Here is a 21549-nt window from a genome sequence, read left to right as displayed (position 1 = left end):
TTGTTAAGCACTTCCTGTGTGTCAGGCACTGTTTTAAGGGCTGGGGTAGATACAAATTAGTCAAGCCAAATATGGTCTCTGAACAGGTATTGAATCCCTATTTTGCAGCTGAGGAACCCGAGGTACTGTAAAGTTAAGTGACTTGCCAAAGGTCGCAAAGCGGGCAAGTGGGGGAGCCAGAATTAGAACCCAGGTCCTCTTGCTCCCAGGCCTGTGCTTTATCCACTAGACAACACTGCTTCAAGCCCTAACTCTGCCACTTGTCTTACGTGTGAGTGTGGACAAGTCACTTAACTTCTCTGTGCATCATCTATAAAATGGGGACAAAATACCTCATCTCTCTTTCTTTTAGACTGTGAGCCCCTTGTGGGACAGGGCCTGGGTCCAATCTGATTATCCTGTACCTACCTCACTCCTAGAACCTAGTAAATGCTTAATAAAGACTAAGCAATTCAACTCAATAACATACGAGGTCACCCTGCTTAGGCACTTACACATGTTTTTCTCAACCGATGGTACACCGAGAAAATGCTATAGGATCTCAAAGATGCCTTATATAATTTTTCATAATAAGATTGGAAACTGAAGCTTAAAATGGGAAGGTACCGTCCTGGATGAGCCATGGGGTAACATAATCTTTTTTTGTAATGGTATTTAAGCATTTACTATGTGTCAAACACTGTTCTAAGCGCTGGGGTAGATATAAGTTAATTAAGTTGGACACAGTCCCTGTCCCGCAAAAGGCTCACAGTCTAAGTAGGAGGGAGAACAGGAGAACTGAGGCACGGAGAACTTAAATGACTTGCCCAAAGTCACACAACAAGCATTTGGCAGAACTAGAATTAGAATCCAGGTCCTCTGACCCTCAGGACCACGATCTTTCCACTAGGCCATGCTGCCTATTTTAGAAAAAAAGTAGTATTTACTGAGTATCCACTGAGTACAATCTATTACACTAAGCTCTTATTAAGTATTAAACATGCAAGTGTCACATTCCCTGCCCACAAGGAGCTTAGATCACAGAGATCTTGGAAACTGTGGAATGCAGTACCTTTCCAACAGAGAAATGAAAAACTGCAGGTAACTTGCCTTCCTTTTCATTTCAGTAAATGGTAATCTTAATTACATGGCAAGACAATAGTTACAGTTATCGAAAAGCAACATGGCTCAGTGGAAAGAGCCTGGGCTTTGGAGTCAGAGGTCATGGGTTCGAATCCCAGCTCTGCCACTTGTCAGCTGTGTGACAGTGGGCAAGTCACTTAACTTCTCTGTGCCTCAGTGACCTCATGTGGAAATTGGGATTAAGACTGTGAGCCCCACGTGGGACAACCTGATTCCCCTGTGTCTACCCCAGCGTTTAGAACAGTGCTCTGCACATAGTAAGCACTTAACAAATACCAACATTATTATTACAGTTACTTAAGCATCAATTTCTCCCTTTTCTGCATGAAGTTGTAAGTGGCAAAGCACTTTGTTCCTTTGGGGAAGTTTGCAAGCTTGTCAGGTCTCTTTTTGTATAGTAATGATGTGGAGAATGCATGGTTCCTGGTCTCGCCAAGCTAGCATATTAAAATGGATTCTTTCCTTTGGCCTTTTCAGTGTTTATTTAATGAACAGAAAGACTCACTGTTTCGAAGCTACAGTAGCTGTAGGCTGAACTTTTCTGGTGAAACCTAAACTTGTCCCCTTCGTGTTTGAGAATGAGAGGAAATATCTTCTTTTGAAGGAATTTCCCCCCATCTCCCTCTACATTCCACTGGGGGGGATCTCACAGTCTTTTCCAATATCCATAAACATTCTCTTCCCAAAGAATTTCTTTCCCTTTCAAAGCACCGTCTGTTGAAGGTCTACCTCCGAAGAACCTGGCAAGACTTGAAGAGCACTAAAACATGGGTGAGTGAGTAGTTCAGGGGACTAGGTAAGTCATTCTTCGTGAGCCTAAATATCTAACCACTAAAGACTTCCACCCCCAGTGGCTGCCCAGCCACCTCCTCATCAAACAGGACCTCCTTACCTTTGGCTTTAAAGCATTTAACCAGCTTACGCCCTCCTATCTTACCTCGCCAATTTCCTATTATAACCTAGCCTGTATGCCTTGTTTCTCTAATGCCAATTTATTCACTGTACCTTGATTTCATCTGCCTCGCCACCAACTCCTTTCCTACATCTTCCCTCTGGTCTGCAACTCCCTCCCACTTCATATAGGAAAAATCAGTCTCCCCAACTTCCAAACTTCATTAAAATCACATCTCCTCAAAGGGGTCTTCTCTGTCTAGTCCCTCGTAATAATAATAATAATGTTGGTATTTGTTAAACGCTTACTATGTGCAGAGCACTGTTCTAAACGCTGGGGTAGACACAGGGGAATCAGGTTGTCCCACGTGGGGCTCACAGTCTTCATCCCCATTTTACAGATGAGGTAACTGAGGCACAGAGAAGTTAAGTGACTTGCCCACAGTCACACAGCTGACAAGTGGCAGAGCTGGGATTCGAACCCATGACCTCTGACTCCAAAGCCCGTGCTCTTTCCACTGAGCCACGCTGCCTCATCACCTCCCCCTCCTCTTCCCCCCCCCCCCGGTTAGTTCTGCACTTCGATCTCTACCTTTTAAGCATTTGGTATTGACTCCACCCACAGGATTTATGCACATGTCTGTAATTTATTTTTATTTCTGCCTCCCCATCTACACTGTCAGTGCTTAGTGGAAAGGAAACTTGTCTACCAACTCTGTTGTATTGTACTCTCCCAAGTGCTTAGTACAGTGCTCTGCATACAAAAGGTGCTCAATAAATACCACTGATTCATCTAAATCTCACTTCCAAAAGTGGCAATTATTGGCAACCCCTGTAATTTGGAAAAAATTCAGATGAATCATGAACTCCCTGAAGGCAAAGATCCTATCTATCCACTCTACAGTATCCTTTCAAGTGCTTAATACAGTGCTCTTCACATAGTAAACCCCACTCAAGCACCATTAACTGACTGATTGAATTTGAATGCAGACAGAGTTCCATCTACAGGGACTCCCTGCTCCACCTAGAAAATGGGTTGACTTTTGAGCAGCTTACTGAGAAAGCTGCTCTCATAGAGTTAACTGCTGGCCCATATGCGGTGAATTTAGTTTTCCAGAGCCTCGGGGTACCATGTGCTGCTAATGGTTCTCTCAGCCCCTGGAATGAATTCTTCAGTGATAAAAAAAAAAAAGAAGTTCAACAAAAGCTTCAACTATGTATTTCTTCAGATTCCACATCAAATTATTGAGGGTCAGTTAGCTGAGTCACCTGACCTGACGGCACTGACCAATAAAGCCAGAGAAAGGAACACTAGATGGGAATCAAGAAGCGGCATGGCCTAGTGGCAAGACCACAGGCTTGGGAGTCAGAGGGATATGGGTTTTAATCCAGGTTCTGCCACGTCTGCTGCGTGATCTTGGGCAAGTCACTTTTCTTTTCTGGGCCTCAGTTACCTCATCTGTAAATTGGAATTAGGGCTTTGAGCCCAGTGTAGGACAGGGATCATTTTCAACTAGATTACCTACCCCGGGGCTTAGAATAGTACTTGGCACATAGTAAGCACTTAACAGAAACCATAACTACTATTAGAATCCAATGGTCCTGAGTCTTCAATCCTTCTCCCTCTTCTTTGCAGCCCCACAACCCAGTCACCTGGGCCCCCCAAGGCCAGGTGCATCTAAAAGTAGTCTCAGAGACAGGGAGACTTGATCTCATCACCCTACCTTATCATGATCCTGCAACATGGTCAAGGCCAACAGATCAACCCATGATGCTGTTAGCTCAGATTATTCAAATAAGGAGAATTGAGCATCGCTTTATTAAAATAGCTAGTTCCAGGGTTCCTAGAAGGGCTAGTTACCCTCCCCTGGAAGAGTACTATATTCTCCAAAGAGAAGTTTATTCACACATTTCTCAAAACATCTGATCTAATTATCTTGATCTTAATTACCTTATCAAAACACTCTGGTCTGGAGCACTCTCCCTCTTCATTTCTGATAGACATTTACTCTCCCCACCTTCAAAGTCTTATTGAAGGCAGGCTTATCTCCTCCAAGAAGCCTTTTCTAACTAAGCCCTCATTTCCTCTTCTCCCTCTCCTTTCTGCTTTGTCCTGATTTGTCACTTTATTCACCCATACCTCAGCCTCACAGCACTTATGTACATGTCCATAATTTATTTGTATTATTATCTGTCTTCTCCCCTAGACTATAATCTCACCGTGGGCAGGGAATGTGTCTACCAACTCCATTATTTTATACTCTCTCATGCACTTAGTACTGTCCGCTGCACACTGTAATTGTGCCATAAATACAGTTGATCTCGTATCTACCCCTGGGGCTTAGCACATAATAGGCATTTAATAAAAACTTATTATTATGACATCAGGCCATTTTTTAGATGTAAGGTAAAAGTGCTCTGTAGATCATGTCAAGAGGACTCACATTCTGGTTGGACATAAACCTTCTTCCTAGCATTATTTAACTTTTCTGATGACCATATATGAGATAACCAGCTACCCTTGTTTTTGTTGTTAAATATTTTGCTTTTTCAGTTTACTGGTGCAAATAAAGAATATAAACATGCTAAACATTTTCCTTTTCATTTCTTTCATGTGTAAATACGATCAAAAATGTAATTTGACCCAGACAGGTAAACACTTCATAAACTGATGAAGATGTCAGCTGTCATGAGTTAAAATCCACTTTTTCCAACCCCAAATAAACACTACCCACTCTGCATTTGATTGTAATAAAGTGCTTGTCATTGTCATTTCAAATACACCACCCTAGGGGTTTTATCTTTGCTAAAATGTTTTATTAGAATTATTTAGATTAAGAATGTTGAGATTTTACAAGAGTTTCATCTTTAAAAAGAGAACCAAATTAGAAAATGAAAACGTTTGCGGGTCTGGGAGTATAAACATATTTGCTATGGCTAGTGCATCAGTTTTGGATGGTCAAAAGAGCATCCCAGGAAGATTCTCATGGTATTCAACTCCCTTCCTAGCCAATCCACTGGGTGACTAATGTGTTGCTGTTTTGAGTTACTAAATCAATCAGTGGCTGAGCACTTACTGTGTACAGAAGACTGTCCTAAGCACTTGGGAAAGTACAACAGATCTGGTAGACACATTCCCTTCCCATAAGGCACTAAATGGTTCCTAGATCCCCAAAGAGTTAATTTTTAGTTATGTCTTGTACATTTCCCCACACAACATAGCAACCCCATCTCCATCACCAGTTCTGATGTGTGTATTGATACTCATTCTTAGCACTTGGGTACATATATTCAATTATACATTTAATGATATATCACAGTTACTTTAGGTAAGCATTTCTTATGTCCGTCACCCCATTAGGGTGTAAGTTCTTCGTGGGAAGAGAACGGGTCTCTTGTTACTGCTGTGCTTTCCCACGTGCACTCAAGAAATACTATTCCTAAACTACTCCTTAATTTTACCACCAGAGAGTGAAGGATCCATGTATTACTATGCAGATCTTAAGTTATAACCACTACTTATAAATTGTGAGAGGCAGGAGGTAATATTATTAAAAGCTAAAAGTCTACATTACAATAAGTTGCTTCCTGGGATTTCTAGAATTCACCCTCTCCCAAATCATCTTCTTCCTTCTTCCTCCTGCTCCTTCCTCCCCACTCCCCTTCTTCTCATCTCTCTGCCCAGTGGTTCCTGAGACCCTTCGCAGGTCTGAAGCAGCATGGCATAGTGGATAGAGCATAGGCCTGGGAGTCAGAAGGTCATGGATTCTAATCTTAGCTCTGCCACTTGTCTGCTGTGTGACCTTAGGCAAGTCACTTCACTTCTCCATCAGTGGGGATCGAGACAATGAGCCCCCTGTGGAACAGGATTGGGTCTAACCCTATTTGCTTGTATCCACCCCAATGCTTCCCCTCTCAGGATTACACCTGGAGAGTTGCCAGTACTCTACCAGTCTTGACTACGAGACGGAGAACCAAGCAGAGGCAAACCCATTCCATTCCTAGCTTGGGCAATGGCTAGCAAGTGGAAGGCAATCTGCTACAACTCAAACCTCACCTGTGCTGGGCAGCAGCAGCATGGGAGAGAGTCAAGAGTGGAGACTCAAGTTTACTGCTCAGAAGAAGGCAATGGTAAACCACTTCCATATTTTTACCAAGAAAACTCTATGGATTCACTCCCAGAACGATTGTAGCTGGAGGCGAGGCCTTCTGGGAGTAATGTGTCCGTGGTGTTGCTATGGATCAGAGACAACTCAACAACATAAAACAAGACCCCACTGCTTAATACAGTGCCTGGTACAGAGTAAGCATTTAACAAGTACCACAATTATTATTTGACAACCTTCCATGCAACTCTTATCCTTCAGCACCCTTCCCCTGGGTCTTATCACTAGCCTCCCACTAGTGATGAGATTTAAAGACCTCACCTTCCCACCTGCCCTCCCTGAGGCTAAAATAAGCTCAGTGCCTGATTTACCTGTCAGCAGGCAGCTGAACTAGTTTCAATCAGTGGTGTGTTGGGGAGAAAAGATTTAATAATGATGTTAATTTTAATTACTCTAGTTCTACAACTGCCTACACCTGCTTTAAATATTGTGATCCTGCTAACTGGGTCCATGGAGATTTGCAAACTTCTATCAGGGATTTTCTAGATTTCAGTGGGATTGGTTCTCCAAGTCTCAGGCTTCAGGTCCTACTAATTGGAGCTAGCAAAGCTGTCACAAGTCCCTGCCCCTTGAGCCCCATTTCCCAGGCCACCAGGAGGTTACCATTTTCTTCCACCATCCTCCCCACCTCAGGTTATATTTCATTGGTTTGGGTTGCAATTGCAATCCTCCATCTCTCCCATCTGGGCTATGAATTCTACTCTGTTGAGCTCACTCACCTCTCTCAGCAAGGACTCTTTGAAGGGTGTTAGTTCCCACTGGTTTATTGCCCCCCACTGAATTCAATTCTTCTCTCACTGTGAAACTTGTCCAGTTTCACCACAGTTCACTGCGATGGGGGTGGTGGGAAAACAGGCCATTGTTTTACTTCAGCAGAAGTAGAAAAGTCATGTCATTTCTCCCTGGTATCCACAGTTGGTAACTCTGTTCCCCAGCTCCTCCCCCTCTATACCTCCCATCCACTGAATCCCCAAATACATCCATCCATGTCTTGCCCCAACCATACACACACACACACACACACACACACACACACACACACACACACAAATGTTCCCCATCTCCATTGACATTGCCATCCTCCCTGAAGAGTGAAACCTGTAATTTTGGCATCATCCTTGACTCCTCACGGTCAATATGTTCTCACATGCAATCTCCTGCCGAAAGTTGCCAATTTTCCCTCAGAAACATTTTGTGGATCCACTATTCTCCACTCATGCAGCTGCCCCCTTGGCTCAAGACCTCATATCATGATTGGACTCTTGTGTTGGCATATTTAAGAAGCATAATGGTACAGGCTACTATATCAGAAACAAATTCTCAGGTGAGAATAATACCCACACAAAGGGGAAGGGGGAAGAAACCAAGCCCTCCCTCAAAGCATGTGGAATAGTGCTGTGCATACAGTAAGCTCTCAATAAATACATTGAATGATTAAAAATCCCCAGCCCATGTAATAATAATAATTAATAATTATGTTATTTGTTAAACACTTACTATGTGCCAGGCACTGTACTAAACACTGGGGTAGATACAGGCAAATCAGGTTGGACACCATCTCTGTCCCACTTGAGGCTCACACTATAAATCCCCATTTTAAGGATGAAGTACCTGAAGCCTAGAGAAGCTAAGTGACTTGCCCAAGGTCAGTCAGCAGATGTGTGGCAGAGCCGTGACTAGAACCCAGGATCTTCGGACTCCCAGGCCCATGTTCTATCCACTAAGCCAAGCTGCTTTTCTACTGAGGGCTTAGTTGGGGAAGGGCTCAGATATAGCATTGTGCAGCAGTCTGACAAGTTTGAAGAAAATGGAAGTAACGAACCAGACTATACCCAGGAAGTGTTTTCATTGGCAACAAAGGCTCCTAAATCAGTTACCAGACTCTGCTATTTAGGCAGTACACTGTCCAATAGTGCACATATAAAGAAATAGAAAACCAAATCAAAGTGTATAACATGGCCTTCAGAAGACTGGAAAATAGAGAATGGTGACCCCAGGACTTCCAGCTCCACACCAAATTGAAGATCTACAAGGCTGATGAAGTGTCCAACCTCCTATGTGCTTCTGAGACCGGGGTCTACAACAGAAGACTCTACCTAGCTCCTGGAGAAATTTCATCAGTATCATCTACAAACCAAACTCAACATCAAATAGCGGAGCAATATTAGCAACAACAAAGTTCTATGACACAGACCACTAGCATCAAAGTAAAGCTTTTACAGCTAAATGCCTCCTCTGGTTTGGGACTTGTTTAAGAGAATGGACAAGAGCAAGATATCCAAAAAGCTACAGAAAAATGAAATGTGTGTATGGGCAGGAGCACATGCAGCTCCAGAAGGTTGAGAAAAAAACTGGTGAAGCACACTCACAAACAATATAGCATAGCTGTTGGAAGACCACTACGACAGACAAGCTTGGTGGGAAGAAACTGGACAAAGTCTTCTCCTAGACCAGGATGTAAGGAGGCAGAGCAGAAAACAGAAGCAGCTCTGGTGTGGGGCAAACCCATTAAAACAGCAAGACTCTATTCTTACTGGTAAACAATGCAGGAGAGAGTGACAATCCCACAGTGATCTTTTTGGCCACACTTGCAAATATTTATGTCACTTTAAATAAGGTCATCTTCAAAAACAAAAGACGATTCTCAAGGGGAGAGAGCCAGAGAGAGAAAATGAGAGAGAGCTAGAGAGAGGAGGAGAAGGAGAAGGTTCATGCTGGACAGGCCAGAACAGGATTTCTAGTTGCAGCATTACTGTATGTTTTCAAAAGTGCTCATAATATTATCCCTGTAGGGGATCGAGATCAGGACCCTATTCCAGACACGTTGCAGAAATACAGGGGAAGCTTCCTGGCAGGCTATTGCTTTGGGCCAATGACAGATCCAGTCTTTACATGCAACACCACCGGCTCTCCTTGCCTCAAGGAAAGTCTGAGTTGTACTGGATTCCATGGTAGTGTAATTAATTCCCATATCCCCTACAGACCAGGATGTGACTGCTAAACTCAGTTTTGTGAAGCAAAGGTTGAACCTAATGACTGGGTTGACAGACAAGTTCCCTGAAACCTACAGTTTCCGGGTACTGCAAGGCCAGTATTTCCAACTAAATGCGATAGTGTTCGAAAATGCCTAGGAGAAGCATTTGGAAATGGAGGAGGAAGGATTCCAAGCCTCCTTTAGTACTGAGCCAAGGAACTAGGCTTGTCCATGAAATTTAAAGCCACAGGACCATCTAGCTCACGTCTATCAGATTTCACATGCAGAGTACAGCTTGGGGCGACATCATTGAGTCAGCCCTTTAACAAGAGCAATTTCATTTTGAGGGCCCAACGTTTGCCAATGCCCTTTCCATAATGTGATCCTTACTCTCACAGAATGCTGGGGTTTATGGAAAAACTGAACCCACCAGTACATACAGAGGAAATTCCAGAAAGAACTTACTGACAGACACGTCTTGGAAGTTAGCTGGTTACTTTGGCAAAAGTCCAACAATTTATCTCCCCCCCCACCCTCTCTCTCGTCTTCTTTTCTCCCTCTTCCCGCCCTCTCAAGTTTCTCAAGAACATAGTAAACTAAAGACAAATCTGGAGCAAAATGGGCACTTCTGTTTACAACTCTATTGTGTGTACTTTCCCTGCATCAAAGAGAGAAGAAAAGACATGGCTTATGGAATAAAAATCTGGCAACTTGAGAAATTGTGTTGAACTACTGGGATCCAAACGTAGAAAGCCTCCTTATCCTTATCCTTATTTCTCAGGGATGAAATAAGCAAAATAATTACAGCAAAAGTTGTGATATGTCAGTCAAACGATCTGATAATTATTAATACTTTGACCTCAGGCAAATGAGTTAACATCTGTGACACAATCTCTTCAGATATAAAATGGGAATACTGATATCTTGTGCAGAAATAAGGACAAATTTGGTAGGTTCCCTATAGCTCTTTGAATTGTCTTCAAATAGATACTGGGCAACAACATGGGAATAGTATTATTTAATTTGCAGCCACCTCCCTTCCCATTCCCCCCTGCCCCCAAGGAGGCTGAATATGACAGCTACATTATATGTTCTCAGGAAGTGGAGGATCTATTTTAGTCATCTAAGAAAATACCTGTGAATCCTGTGACCTAATATCTCGGGTCTAGTATTTAATGCAGAAACAGATTTAGGTGGACTAATGACTGAAATGATATTGGCATTTTGAAACATGGTCATACCAAGTCCTGGAAATGTATGTATTAAATCCTCAGTGCTTAGTGCCTGCCCTCATAGAAAGAGAAAGGATGGAATATAAACGTAGGTGGCAGGGGGAACGGAGGATGAAATTAAAGGGAAAATGCTGGGATATCTCTGGGCAACTTCTCAGTGGGTCTCATAGTCTTACCGTCTACCCAGTTCACATGCACAAAGCACGATTCAATCCCTAGAAGGCAATATGTAGTGTCATACAAGTACACAAGGAGTTCCTGATGAATGACTTTCCTTTCCCTTCCCACCAAATACTGCTTAATGGCACAGCTCCACTAGGGGAGGAAAGGAGGGAAAAAAGAAGTAAAGAGAAAGGTCTCAAAATGCTTGAGTACTTAAAATTCCCCCAACACTCCGAAGAGCTGTGATAGATCCAGAAACCAAAGAGGTAGTCCAGGCGACATCTCTCTACAAACTCTAAAATCGTCACTCGATTCTGGGCTCTCCTCCTTTCAAGGTCATTGGCCCGCCTTGAGGGACAGACTGGTGAGATGCAGCTCATGGGAGCAGTCTGAGCATTGAAAGCAGCATGCCCCGTCTTCTGAGTGTTTTTCCAGCCCATCAAATTAGCAGAGTAAATTATTTATTACCCTGATCCCCTTCATAGCTAGGAGCAGGGTTGCCAAACTTCACATCCATGTGTCCACTACCTCGGTTGTAAACAATAATAATAATAATAACAATAATAATAATTGTTAAGCACTTACTATGTGCCAGGCACTGTGGTAAGTACTGGGGTATATCCAAGCTAATCAAGTTGGACACAGTCCATGTCCCTCATGAGGAGCAAAGTCTTAATACCTCTTAAAAAGATGAGGTAACTAAGGCACAGGGAAGTTAAGTGATTTGCCCAAGGTCACATAGCAGATTAGTGGAGGAGCCAGGATTAGACGCAGGTCCTCTGACTCCTAGAAGCAGCATGGCTCAGTGGAAAGAGCCTGGGCTTGGGAGTCAGAGATCATGGGTTCTAATCCCGGTTCCGCCGCTTGCCAGCTGTGAGACTTTGGGCAAGTCACTTAACTTCTCTGTGCCTGAGTTACCTCACCTGGAAAATGGGGATTAAAACTGTGAGCCTCACGTGGGACAACCTGAACACCTTGTAACCCCTCCCCCAGGGCTTAGAACAGTGCTTTGCACATAGTAAGCATTTAACAAATACCACCTCTATTCCTGTCACCCACGATGCAGAAATAACAATAATAATAATAACAATAATAATAATAATGTTGGTATTTGTTAAGTGCTTACTATGTGCAGAGCACTGTTCTAAGCGCTGGGTAGATACAGGCCAATCAGGTTGTCCCTCGTGAGGCTCACAGTCTTAATCCCCATTTACAGATGAGGTAACAGGCACAGAGAAGTTAAGTGATTTGCCCACAGTCACAGAACTGACAAGTGGCGGAGCAGGGATTCGAACCCATGACCTCTGACTCCCAAGCCCGTGCTCTTTCCACTGAGCCACGCTGCTTCTAAGTAGCTGTGACTGCTGCCACAGCTGCCTCCAAGCAGGTTGCAAATTCACAGACAGTCAGTAAAACTTAGCTAAAATTTCTCATCTCCACAGATCCCATAAAAAAATTATTCAATATCTGTAAATACTGGGGAGTGGTGACAGTGGTGGGCTTCAGTATTCCACCATTCCAGTACTTTCCCCCAGCAGCTGTGGTGGCCACAAATGGGTGAATTTACAAACCACTGGTAACCCTGGCTAGGGCATCCTGCTGAGAATCAGGAGGTACACTTCTAATGAGAGCCATTCCTCTAGTCCTCCTTTATTTCTTTCCTTGTCCCATCCCACCAGCCACTCCTCAGAAAGACAAGAAGCCTCCTCAACCTCTACTTCTTTCTCAATGGGCTTCTTGGCATCTCTCTGTTTTAATTGGCAACCTTGAACATCCACCCTTTGCTCTCCTACAATGAAACTATTTGCTCTGAACAAGCGAGAAGACTTCGGGAGAAGAAAAATCTGCAAAGGAAGAAATGCGGACGCAATTAGCCATGGCCTTTGTTCCTCCAAGTACTTTGTTTGCAGGCCCAGAACCCATCTGGGGCTTTTTGAGTCATCCCGTAAATATTGGTCTCATCAACAAAGTGGAATGACACAAAAAAAGATATTTGCTCTTATACAGGATCTTCCTGGCTAAGCCTGATCTGAAAACAGTGGAAGCTATTGAACCATCAAAGGCCTTTCTCAGATCCAGCAGCTGCAGGGAAGATTCCTGTAAAGTGTTTCTATCACTTTGACACCTCCGAACTGGACAACGCCAATGGCAGTCTGTCCCGGGCTCCGGTGTGGGGACCACCTTCAAAGTTTTGGCTCGGAAGAGAAGTCTCTTTCCAATTCACTGACACAGGGGGATATATATCTCCAAACTTGGCTGCCGCAGCCCATGCATGCCTTGAGGATTACATAGCAAGTGAACTTTGTCAGCGTGAGCCCAAGTCAATAGGGAGAATTAAGTAGAAAGACCTCTATTGTTCCGGGTAGCCTTCTGAAGCCCCTGATTGGCAGTAAAATGTCTAAAGTGACAGATGCAAAAGAAAATATTCCCTAGGCCAAGACCTCTTTAGTACTTTGATTAGGCACCATCAATCAATTTGTTCTTTGCCTTGTAACAAAATGGGTTCCTGCTCCCTGGAGTTGCAACAGAGCGGCAGCCAAAGGGTCGACTGATGAGCGAGAACGTACTAGCCGCATCAAATTAACCTCCAGATGAAAATTCTCATATGTTCTAGCCTGGTTGTGTTCTACTTTAAAACTGCAGGAGGATCAAGAGGTCAGTTTGCCAGGTCAGAAGATAACATGATCTATTCATGCCCAGTTGAATGTCCTGCCAAGCAACATAGATATATCTCTCACATGGAGCAGCCTGGCCTCAGAACTTCATCATCTTCTTCGCTATCACCATAATCACCATAATCATCAAACAGTGGTATTTATTGAGTGCTTGCTGTTTGTATAGCACTGTACCAAACGCTTACCTCTCCAAGTGCTTAACCTTGTAATAATAGCACTTGTAATCATCACCATCATCATCATCATCATCATCAATATCTTCATTTTCACTGTGGTAGCTGTTAACAAAGACAACTGAAAAGGTTACAGCCTCTTCCCTCTATGGGAATATCTGTAAAGCAGGAGGATCTATATTCCTTATACAAGAGGATGTCAGTAATGCAGGAGCAAAAAACTAACAAAAAACAAATTATGGATTCTCTGGGAAAAATATCCAGTCTATGCCTAAATGTCTCTGCTTTTGCTCCTGCACTTACTTCTATCCCCCATTCTTTCCCTTACTCCCTCTACAGCCGGGCTTTCTCAATCAATCAGTCAATCAATCAACTGTATTTATTGAGCACTAACTGTGTGCAGAACCATGTATTAAGGGCTTAGGACAGTACAACATGATAGAGTTGGTAGACAGGTTTCCTGCCCTCAAGCAGGTTATAGTTTAGAGAGACATACATTAATTTAAATAAATAAATGACAGATTTGGACCTAAGTGCTGTGGGGCAGACGGTGGGCTGAGACCATTTCTTCTCTCCCAAAGGTGTCCTAGTAGCTCCAGGCCCCAGCTCGCTCCCTTCCTTTCTCCATTCTCTTTTTCCTCTTTTCTTCCTTTTCCTTTCCCCCCTCCTCACACCATCTCAGAATCCTGCCTTTTCCACGGCCTAGCCTTCCAATGCCATTTGCTGAAAGGGAGCTAATTCATTCATTTATTCAATAGTATTTATTGAGCACTTACTACGTGCAGAGTACTGTACTAAGCACTTGGAATGTACAAATCGATAACAGATAGAGACAGTCCCTGCCCTTTGACGGGCTTACAGTCTAATCGGGGGAGACAGACAGACAAAAACAATAGCAATAAATAGAAGCAATAAATAGCTAATCAGAAAGCAGACAATTTCTAAGTTATAAATCTGGATAGAATCATAGATTTAAAGGGGAACTCCTAGCCCACAGGACTTAGGTCCCTATCGTAATTTATATTAATGTCTGTCTCCCCCTCTAGACTGTAAGCTCGCTGTATGTCTGTTACATTGATACATTGTACTCTCCCAAGTACTTAGTGCGGCGTTCTGCATACAGTAAGAGCTCAATAAATATGATTGATAGAACTCAAAAAAACCCCTCGTTCATCCAGGACAGATAGTTACCTATGGTTTCATTTTTTAATGAATGGATTAAATTGGCTCAGTGGAAAGAGCCCGGGCTTGGGAGTCAGAGGTCATGGGTTCAAGTCCCGGCTCTGCCACTTGTCAGCTGTGTGACCGTGGGCAAGTCACTTAACTTATCTGTGCCTCTGTTACCTCATCTGTAAAATGGGGGTGAATGTGAGAGCCCAATGGGGCAACCTGATTACCCTGTATCTACCCCAGCGCTTAGAACAGTGCTCTGCACACAGTAAGCGCTTAACAAACACCAACCTTATTATTTATTATTATTGTTAATGATCTTCAGGGATGGAGAAATCACTACTTTTCTTATATTATTTCAGTGTATTATCACCTTGACAGGAAGTCCTCCCAAAATGATGGCATCATGAACAACCTTTGTAACCTCCTAGGGCTCCACACCTCTAGATGTGGACTGAGCTTTCTTCGACCACTATTGTTGTTCTCCCCTTCTTTTTCGACAGGTGGTAACTCACTTTTGGATGTTTCTGCCATTTTCTCCCAGGGTAACTACCCAATGATTCTTCGATCCAAAGGAGAGATAATTTGGGGTTTCCCCTTTCTGGGACTCAGCTTAGTTCCCAGAACAGGTGGCTAGGTGAGTCGAAGTACAGTCTTAATGCTTACCAAATTATTAATTCCAGTGATTATTAATTAGCAGACAAAGAGGCCAACGATAATGTTGAGCATCATCAGGAAGGGTGCATAAATCAAAATATAAGGCTTGATTTTGCTGCTGTAAAAAGCCTTGGTATATCCACATCTGGAATCTGTGCAGTTCTACTTGCTGCATTTTAAGGACAGGAAAGAGAGAAAGGCAACCAAGATAACTGGGCAGATGGAACAGCTTCCTTGTGAGAATACTCTCAGATTAGAGCACTTCAGGCTGGAAAGATGAAAAGCTGAAGTTTCTAAAATCACAGAAGCTGTGATTATTCTCCCAGAAACCCAGTTATGTAGGGAGAGTCAGGGATTATTATTATAGACTATGGACCGTAAATTCACTGTGGGCAGGGAGTATGTCTGTTATATTTTTGTGTTGTACTCTCCCAAGCATTTATATGGTGTTCTGCACACGGTATGTACTCATAAATACATGATTGATACGTCCCCATTTTACAGATGAGGAAACTGAGGCTCAGAGAGATTAAGTGACTTTCTCAAGGCTATATGGCAAACTTGTGGTAGAACTAACAATGGGACCTAGATGTCTTGACTCCATATCTCCAAGACTCTTTTCACTAGAGTCTCTAAAATACCAGAACTGGTGAATGCCTGGTCTGACCCATTATGGCACTGCTTCTTTGCTTACATTTTTTATCCCTTTCTCCCACTTTGAAACATGATTCAGTGACCTCTTGTGGTAGTGGAGTGCTCTGTCTGACAACATGCTGTGTGGAAAAGTATTTCCTGGTATTTATAATAAATTTACTGGCCATTAATTTCCATCAAGTGATCACTTGTTCTCCTATTAGGCGGCAGAGTAAATCACGATAAATACCTCAACAACTCCCGGCTAAATTCTCCTCCTCTCCAAGCTAAATAATCTGAGTTTTAACATGTCTTGTCTTATATGTGTCTTTACATACCTTGTGAGAGTAAACTGATGTGACTGGAGAATATAGAGAGCATGAAGGAGCAGAAAGTTCCTGAAGAAAGATTACCCTGTTGTCCAGCCTTCCTTGTATTTTATTTTAACCACCGTTGCTGAAGTTCTCTGCACCCAGAGCATTTCACATTCACCAACCTAAAAGAAACTAGGAAGGACTAAGTCTCAAATGTATGGATGAACACCTCAGATTTCTGTTTTCTTGTGTTCTGGTTCCATTATCAGTGTTACTGCAAACATGCTTGCAGAAACCTTTACGTTTTGGGATCTCTAGCATTCTCTTCAAATCATTTTAATAGTAATAATAATGGTATCTGTTAAGGGCTTTCTATGTGCCAAGCACTGTTCTAAGCACAGAGGTAGGTACAAGGTAATTAGGTTTTCCCACGTGGGGTTCACAGTCTTAGTCCCCATTTTACAGATGACATAATGAGGTACAGAGAAGTTAAGTGACTTGCCCAAAGTCATACAGCCGACAAGTGGCACAGCTGGGATTAGAACCCATGACCGCTGGCTCCCAAGCCTGTGCTCTTTCCACTAAGCCACACTGCTTCTCTTTGCTTTCACAGCTAAACCCTGACTTCTAAAATGCCACTGGAAGCCAAATCAAAGGCAAGTTTTTCAAAATTCTCCATTAGAGTGTGTGAGTGATCTAGTTGGGCACACCTCTCTTTGACATGGATTATAATCCTTTTCATATTTTAAGGAAATGTTTTCTTTGTCTCTAAGTTTCCAAGTGACTGAATCACTTCCAAACATAACTCATAATTCCAGGTTTCGGTTTGCAAATTTGGAATCTAAACAACTTTGTGGATTATGGGGAAGATTTTTCTCTGGAATGGCCATCCCCAAAGTACTTTTCTCTCCCATAGCTTCAAAAAATGTAAAATATTGTCAGAAGTCAGCAAGCAGTGAACACATGCTAAGAGGCTCTGACTGTCTATGGAGAAAGGGAATATGTCAGGGATCCTACTCCCCTTGAAAAGACAGAGATTGCTTCCTCTATCCAATGCCTAGGTTTTCTGACCTAAAATATTCCTGGAAATGAATTCTACCGGAGACAGAATTGTATTTCTTTCTATCTACCTATCGTCTATCTTCCTCCTTCGTATTTCTATAACACTTACAGCTGCAGGTTGATCTTTAAGCAGAGGTCTATTCTAGCGTGAACTACTTCAAAGTTAGAATAGGAATTCTTTGGTTGCTTAACACAGTAAAACAATAAGGTTCCAAGCAGAAGCAGCCAGAGAGCAAGCTTCTATCAATCCTTTGACATTCAGAACTGCTTGCCCATTTCCTGGTTCTTCTGAGGGACATTGATGGGTGGAGCTATCTCCTCATTCTGCTTCGGTTTTGTACCTCAGGTCAAGGCATAAAAAACCCCAACTTGCGTAAATACTCTTAGCCACAAACTACCCCATCCTACCTATCTGGTTGCCTTTTCCTTCAAACCATGAGTGTTTATTAAATATAGTAAAATATCTTTGAAATGAAATTGAAGAGGGGCACTTTGAAAGGGTTCGTTACATAGGAGTTCTTTGTATGGAGTAGATATGGAAGTGTGAATTCAGTTATTCCGTAAGGTGGTTTTATAAGTGCTTTGGATAGAATGCTGCTAGGGAACTAGGGAAGGTTTTTCCAGTGACAATCCCATATCTGGATAGAACACGATTGCACTGTAGAATGAAATGCTTATGGGTAGGTATGTGACAGTGATTAGGTTGCAGGTCCTACAGGGCAAGTTTTTCCTTAAAGCCGGGACTATCCGGAATGCATTATAGAACTGTGTCTTAACCTCCACAGAGGGTTGCCAGGACCAACTGAAAACTCTGTTATACGTAGGTGTTTCTCATAAAGGAGTTCATTATAAAGAGGTTTTACTGTCTCATGCAGGGTGGCCCATTTGAAGCTTTACTGCAAAAGCTGGTGATTAAAGGGACCACCCTTATGAACAAGCCCCCCAAATCCCTCTCGGCTCTGCAGTGACTTTTCACAGCTCTCTCGATCTCCAGGGACTGTGGCTCCAGCTATGCCAGCTGCTGTAGGAAGGGCAAACCTGGTGGGATTCTTTTATGGCTAAGACTGTTTGCTGACGTGTGGTCCAAGCCATCAGGCCCCCTGAACTGCCGCGATCCCAGTGCAAATAGCAAGCGAGTGAATTATTTTCAAGAAAGCAAATGTTGGGGGGTTTTCCACCATTTAGGTGGGTGGCTGCATTTTTCATCCAGCCCATTTGTACCCCAACCAAATGACAAGAAAGAGGAAAAGTGACAGTTTTCATCATAGTTCAGACAGATTTTCCTCTGAAATGTACTCTCAGGGGAGCGCCGGCCTTGCTCGGTGAAAAATGGCTGCAAGTTCATATAAATAAAAGGGCAAGGAGCCAGAACAAATAGACCGACAGAGCCCTCCCGGTGACACAGAATTCTCAGTGTCTTTGGTTCCCGCTGCCTCTCTCCCGCTTAGCCTCAGAGTCGAATTCTGGTTTTGTTCTGACAAATGGGAAAAGGAGCCGCGTTGTTGAAATAAATCTCACTGGTCAAAGATCTTTTCGATTCTCTTTAACAGAGAGAATCAAAGTTATAAGTGGATGTTTGTCACTGTAAAGAGGATTCACATAGGGTTATTTTCAACTACTTATTTCCTTGTTTTTAAAGAGGTGAGTTGGGAAAACTGGCCAGAGCAAAGATTCTCTGCCCACTAATGGCAGTGGAGTTAATCTGCCCTGGAAGGTTGTCATTTTATGCGCAGGCTAGAAAAGAGCTGGCCGACATAATGAAGAGCAACAACACGTCATTAAAATTCAGAGGCCGCCCAAAAGAGGAAGCAAATTGGTTTCCTTGGGCTGTGTCCTCTCAGGTTCCCTGACCCCTCCCCAAACCCCCAGATCAGACAGTGGGACGATTCTTTCCAGAGGCATGTGGAAAAGCATTTACCTATTAGAAAGGAAAACAGAGCCCTGAAAACAACTTCTCAAGAAAGCGACTCAATCCTGTATAGCTTTAGACGTTGCTATTATCAGGACCTCTGAGAAATCACATGTTCCCTTGGCTTTCAAACGACACAGTCGTTTCATGGTCTACTGCCTGCCCAGCGTGGGATCAACTGGAAATGTCCAGCAACAATTTTCATATCACACCACTCATATTTAAGATATGAAGGTCCTGCAGTTGTTCAGAGTTGTGGTGAGTCTTTTTTTCCTCTGGAGCCGGACTAGAAAAGTCAGCCCATATTTCTCCAGGCCTTGCTCCCTCTCTGTCTGCAACTCATCCCCTGAGAACTCATCCCATCCTGTAAATTATATGGAGGTTGACACAGACCCATTACAGTCACATATATCCAGGAAGCTTAGTTAATAGGCTCAATTTACTCATCTAGAAAATGGGAATAAACTGCCTGTCCTCCATCCCTCTTAGATTACAAACCCCATGTGGGACAGGGACTCTGTCTGACCTGATTATCTTGAATTAACCCTACCACTTTGCACAGTTCTGGTACGTGGTAAATACTTACTAAATATCATTAGTATTGCATGGGGCTTTTAATATTGAAGGTCTAAGCACTTAATATTTCAGGTCTAAGCACGTACACAACAGTAGCTCAGTGGAAAGAGCCTGGTCTTGGGAGTCAGAGGTCATGGGTTCAAATCCCGGCTCTGCCACCTGTCAACTGTGTGACTGTGGACAAGTCACTTAACTTCTCTGTGCTTCAGTTACCTCATCTGTAAAATGGGGATTTACTGTGAGCCTCATGTGGGACAACCTGATTACCCTGTATCTACCCCAGGGCCTAGAACAGTGCTCTGCACATTGTGAGTGCTTAATAAATACCAACATTATCATTATTATTATTATTACAACATGATCAATATCTAGTGGTTGTAAAAAAGCCATCTGAAGAACCAATTTGCCCTTTGAACCTTTATTTGCAAGCACAAGGAGGATGGGGTATTTGCCTGATATGGAAACATGCCTACCAACTCTGCTATACTCTACTCTTCCAAGCTCTTAGTACAGTGCTCTGCACAAGTAAGCACTCAATAAATATAATTGATTGATGACTCTTTCAGATATTGAATCTGTGCTTATGAAAAGGTATCAGCATAGACCCCAGCATTTGGGCTTTAAATTTCTCAGGAAATAGGGCATTTGTTGTCCCACGGCAACTCCCTCCCACCAACCCCCCTTGACCGGCTTCAAATTCCTCTCCAACTACAGAATGAAACTTCACTCCTATTTTCCATTTTCTCCTATTTCTTTCACCCTGATTCTTTGACCTAATTCTCAGTACCTGTGACCAAGTCCACTTCTCTTCCTCTTGGGCATTCCCCTCGAACAGCGACTGTAGAACTGACATCGCCCCAGATTCCTGAAATCCACCCGGTTCACAACCCGTGACCTTCACTTTGATTCCCTCAGAGTTCGCCTGGGCGTAGCGGTCTTTTGCCTGGGTGTAGCAGTGTTTTGAGGGTGGTGAAATCTGGAAAAAAAATAATATACAGCAATTCGTAGTCAAAATCATCTCTACTTACTGACAGATTATGAGTTTTCTTGTTCTTTACCCGTGAATCTGCTTAGACTAATTTCAACTACGGACAATGTAATGAAAATCGATTTCTTGTTATTATTATGTTATTTGTTATGTGCTTATTATACGTCAATACTGTTCTAAGCTCTGGGGGTAGCTACAAGTTAATCAGGTTGGATACAGTCCCTATCCCAAATGGGGCTCACAGTATAAGTAGAAGGGAGAACAGGTATTTACTGTCCATTGAAGATACTTAGGCATAAAGAAGTGACTTTTCCAAAGCCACACAGCAGGCAATTTGCAGAGTTGGGATTAGAACCCAGGTCCTCTCACTCTCAGACCTGTGCTTTTTTCACTAGGCCAGGCTGTTCATTTCTCGCCTATTGTCCGAATGAAAATTAACCAAGGTCTCGCTGTCTGCTGGTGGTCATCACAAGATTGTAAGCTCCTGCCTACCAACTGTATTGTGCTCTCCCAAGTGCTTAGTACAGCCCGCTGCACACAGTAAGTCCTTAATTAATGCCATTGATTGATCTATCTGTTAGATCTGTCATAAATCCAGCTACTCTGACTCCAATGCAACATTATCCTACCTAAACAATCCAGCTATATTGCAGGTTCCCTCAGAAAGAGTGAATGCATGGGAAATTGTAATAGAAATGGTATTTATAGAGAGCCCCTACTGAGTGTAATGCACAGTACTGTGTGCTTGGAAAAGTGCAACGGAAGTAAAAGATATGTTCCCTGCCCTTGCGGCACTTCCACTCCACTAAGATCATGACAGGCTCATTGTTTGGGCAGTACTGAGC

The 21549-nt window shown here is 43.0% G+C and overlaps 1 non-coding gene across 1 annotated transcript; it reads left to right on the top strand.

Moving 5' to 3' along the window:
• The first annotated feature begins 5922 nt into the window (after window positions 1–5922).
• LOC114815242 lies at window positions 5923–6060 on the top strand. The gene has a single exon (XR_003763008.1). It is a non-coding gene; the product is annotated as a small nucleolar RNA SNORA7 (small nucleolar RNA).
• The last annotated feature ends 15489 nt before the right edge of the window (window positions 6061–21549 follow it).

The sequence above is a fragment of the Ornithorhynchus anatinus genome, chromosome 11 (assembly GCF_004115215.2).
Source record: "Ornithorhynchus anatinus isolate Pmale09 chromosome 11, mOrnAna1.pri.v4, whole genome shotgun sequence".
In the NCBI taxonomy this organism is placed as follows: domain Eukaryota; kingdom Metazoa; phylum Chordata; class Mammalia; order Monotremata; family Ornithorhynchidae; genus Ornithorhynchus; species Ornithorhynchus anatinus.
This window is presented reverse-complemented; position numbering and strand designations above follow the sequence as displayed.